At 49.0% G+C, this 3,888-nt stretch overlaps 1 pseudogene; it reads right to left on the bottom strand.

Moving 5' to 3' along the window:
- Positions 1–569: 569 nt before the first annotated feature.
- LOC105488508 (dnaJ homolog subfamily C member 8 pseudogene) lies at positions 570–1,357 on the bottom strand (annotated as a pseudogene).
- Positions 1,358–3,888: the final 2,531 nt, after the last annotated feature.

Here is a 3,888-nt window from a genome sequence, read left to right as displayed (position 1 = left end):
TGGAAAGTGAAAGGTTTGGGCGGCGTGTGCCTCATGCCAGGCTGATAGGTCAGTAGATGGGAGAGCACATGCCGAACACCATAGGGCGTCAGGGCCGCGGTGTTTCCTGTCTCATCTGGGGCTTTGAAGGGAGCACACCCAGAAGTGAGCAACTGAAGCAAAGCGGCTTCCCGAGGTGCCCCTTCCAGGCTTGTCTCTGAAGTCACAGCAATGCCATTTTAAGCAATATGTTTAATTGGATGATTTCCACACGCTATCCACAAAGTCTCTAACCATCACAACTCAATGAAGAAAAGAACATTAAGTTACAGGCTGTGGGAAGAGGAGGCAGCACCTTCCAATTCTCGAGGTTCTAGGGGTAGGGAGAGGGGAAGGTCTTTTGTTTAAACCAAGCCCCTCATTTCAATGCACAAAAGAATTGCTCTGTTCGATATTAAATTGTATTGAAAACAAATGGAGTAAAAAGCAAATGCTACTCTATGTTGGGGTGGAAGTGGGAGGAAAGAATGAGTCTTCGAAGCAGGAGGGGAGACAGCAGGGGGAAGGTTCCGTGCTGTGACCCTGGGTGGTCATTCACGAGGCTCCATTTTTACTTTTGGTGGTCTCAGGAAGGTCTGATTTTTATTCCCTTTCTTCCCCTTTGTATTGGCTTGGAAGTTTCGCCAGCTGTCCACACGACCATCTCGACTTTCTTCAAAGTTTTTCTGCCGCTCTCTTTCTCATTTGGCTTTTTCTTGAGCTTCCATGTCTTCTTCCCTTTGTCGTTTCCTTTCATGCATCTCTTTGGCTTCTCTCTCTTTCCTTTTAATTTCCTGCTCAGCAAAGAGTTTCATTGTCTGTATATATACAGCTTGTTTGAACAGCTCAGGATCATCCTCTGCTAAACTCGTAGGTTTTCCTTCCTTGTTTAATTGTTTTTTTTTTTTTCACTCTTTCACACTGTTCCACGAATTCCTTTCCTGCCTGAATTATATCCAGGACCATCTTCTTTTGCTCCTGGTCCAGTAGCAACTTGCAAGCTTTGTCCGCAGCTTCAAAAGCCTTTTGTGCTGTCAACGTCATCTCAATTTTTGTCAGGATGCACCAATATGGATAACTGCCGAAGCCTCTTTTTTATTTTCTCATCTGTAACTTCAGGATCTATCTGAAGAACCTCAGACGGGTTCAGATTGAAGTAAGAGGAAACACGACTGTCGATCTTCCAATCCGATTTTTGGATGTTAGAACCAAGTCTCTCTTCTCTATTTGTTTCACCTCACTGTCGAAGGTCATAAATGCTTCCTCTGTGGTGCCGTGGGGTCCTGCTCTCTCCTGAAGCTGCCATTTCCAGACAGTATCTTGCCTCTGTCCCCTGCATCATCAAATTTCCCCACCTTATGGGATTATAAAATTCTGCTATAAATATCTTGCATACATACGAAATGTGCATATCTTCTTGCAAATATATATATGCATAAGTGTGTGTATATGAAGTATGTATAAATACCTTCCGTGTATGTGGGTGCGTGTGTGTGGGTGTGGGTGTGTGTGCACACATAAACCGACCCTGAATTCCTCAAAGCAACTGTCCTTCCCTCTCCTCCCCTTTACAGAAGACCCCCCTCCAGCCCATCATCTGTCCATGTGGCTTCTTCTCCTTCTGTCAACGCCTTCATTGCTCCGGTCAGAGTGTTCCCACATCTGACCTCAGCAGCGCTTGTCAGCAGCCATTTCTCAACTCTTATTTAACTCGACCTGTTATCCGTATTTGGCCAGAGGCCCCTTGCCATGTCTCTGAAGCATTCCTCCCGGACGCCCCAGCTCCTGGTTCTCCCCACCCCCAGGCCCTACTTCTCAGTGCCCAGAGGCCCCTTGCCGCTTCTCTGAAGCATTCCTCCCAGACACCCCAGCTCCCGGTTCTCCTCCATCCCCCAGGCCCTCCTTCTCGGTGTCCTTTGCTGCGGTTCCTCAGCGTCCCGACTTCCAGAACCTGGAGTTCTCCTGGGATGTGGAGTCAGGGCAGGCTTTTTCTCTCAGTTCTCTTCCCAAGTAAACCAATTGTCTCAGCCTGAATTCTTCTCTAAACTCCAGATTTATATATCCAATGTCTAACCAAAACAGCACTTAGATGTCTAAATACCCGCCAAGCGCAATGTGGCCAAAACCAAACATTCCTCCCCTCCCCGAATTAGGGTGCTCTTCCCCATCTTGTAAAGGACAATTCTTTTCCACATGTCCTCACGTTAAAGACCTTGGAGAGATTCTTAACTCCTCTCTTCATATCACACCAATTATATCCAATTCAAAGGAAAAACCCATGGCCTCTGTTTCCAAAACATATTTAAGTGTCCAGACACTTCCCATCACCTCCATACTAACACGTTTCTCTCCAAACACACCCGCATTTCACTGGCATTGTTGTGCTCTCTCCTGTGTTCGCTCGCTTCCTTTCTCTGTCTCCGTCTCTCGCCCTCCCTCTCTGTGTCTTCCCTTTGCTCTCTGTCTCCCTGACTGTCCCACCTCTCCAGACTAGTTTGAACGCAGCATCAAGGATGGTCTCATGAAAGCACAGTTGTGTCCCGCTCACGCCTTCCAAGGGCCCCGCCCCACATAGAACACAGGCCAAGTCTTCGTGATGGCCTAGAAAGGCCTGCGTGATATGAACCACCACCCCTGCAGTCTCTTCAGCATGCTGCCCCCCACCACAACCCACTCCTCCCAGCCACAGCCCACGGGGCCTCCTCCCTGTGGCCCTCACACCTCCTCCTGGCCTTTCGGCTCAGAGTTATCAGAGAACAGCACTTCTACAATCATTCTCTTTGTCTTATGGCACTTGTCACCACTTGACATGTTCTCTATTTATTGTCTGCTCTTCCCGCTGAACGCAGGCTTGGAGAGAGCAGACTCTGTCTTGTTGACTATTCCATGCTTAGCTCCACAAGCAGTGCTTGGTCCATAACACTTGTTGAGAGAAAGAAGGAAAGGAAGGAGAGAGAGCACAGCAGAGGGACAGAGGAAGAACGGACGAGAAAACAGGCATTCTGACATTTGGTAGCGAAGCCTGGGATGCTGGGGACTCTCCTAACTCGTCTCACACCCCTCAGCAATTGCCCACAGTCTGCAGGGCGGACCCTGGGGAAATGGTCACTCGAAGACCAAGTCGTGAAAGGAAGAAGTGAATGAGTGAATAAATGAATGATCCAAGCAGCGCAGGACTGGGAGGGGGTCTAGCTTAGGTCTCTCCGGGGACCGAGCACTCCCTGGGCTTCATGGAGCACAGCCCTGGCTACATGAACGTGCCATGGATTTTATGCTTCCTGGACCCTGAGACACAGACCCCGCGGTGGCTCCTCCTGTCTGGGAGTGGCATCTGGGCAGATCTGAGTCCACGGGCACAACTGGCAAGGCTGAGACGGGAAAGAGGGAGCTGGCCTGAATTCCGACCTCCCACAGACAGTGCTCCATTCGGCTAGGCAGGTCTTCCCCTGGGACGGAAAGAGCCTCTCTCTGGAATAGGGGTGGCCTCTGGGATATCACCGTTGCTTTCCAGAGTGGAATCACCGCAGGGGGCAGGGGCCATTATACCCCTCAGTAGGATGCCTGGGAGCGCCCAGGCTGTGAGAAACCACAGCAGGGGCCTTTGTTTCTGAGCTCCAAGTGCCCATTTATGGCCAACGGGGTGTCATTTATTGACGTTGTTATACAAGAAGCCACTGTCTTCAGAAAGGAGATCACCCCAGGATTCCTGCTGGTCAAGAGAGCTCTAATTTAATTATCGATTGCACAATAACTTGATGGGTGTATTAGTTTTATCAGCATGTATGTCCATATATATGTATGTATATGGACACGCACATATTCTTTCTAAGTGGTTGTAAATAATGAATAAACCGATCACCTGACACATCA

Source organism: Macaca nemestrina, chromosome 8 (genome assembly GCF_043159975.1).
Source record: "Macaca nemestrina isolate mMacNem1 chromosome 8, mMacNem.hap1, whole genome shotgun sequence".
NCBI lineage: Eukaryota > Metazoa > Chordata > Mammalia > Primates > Cercopithecidae > Macaca > Macaca nemestrina.
Note: the sequence above shows the minus strand (reverse complement) of the source record. Positions and strands in the feature narration are given on the sequence as shown.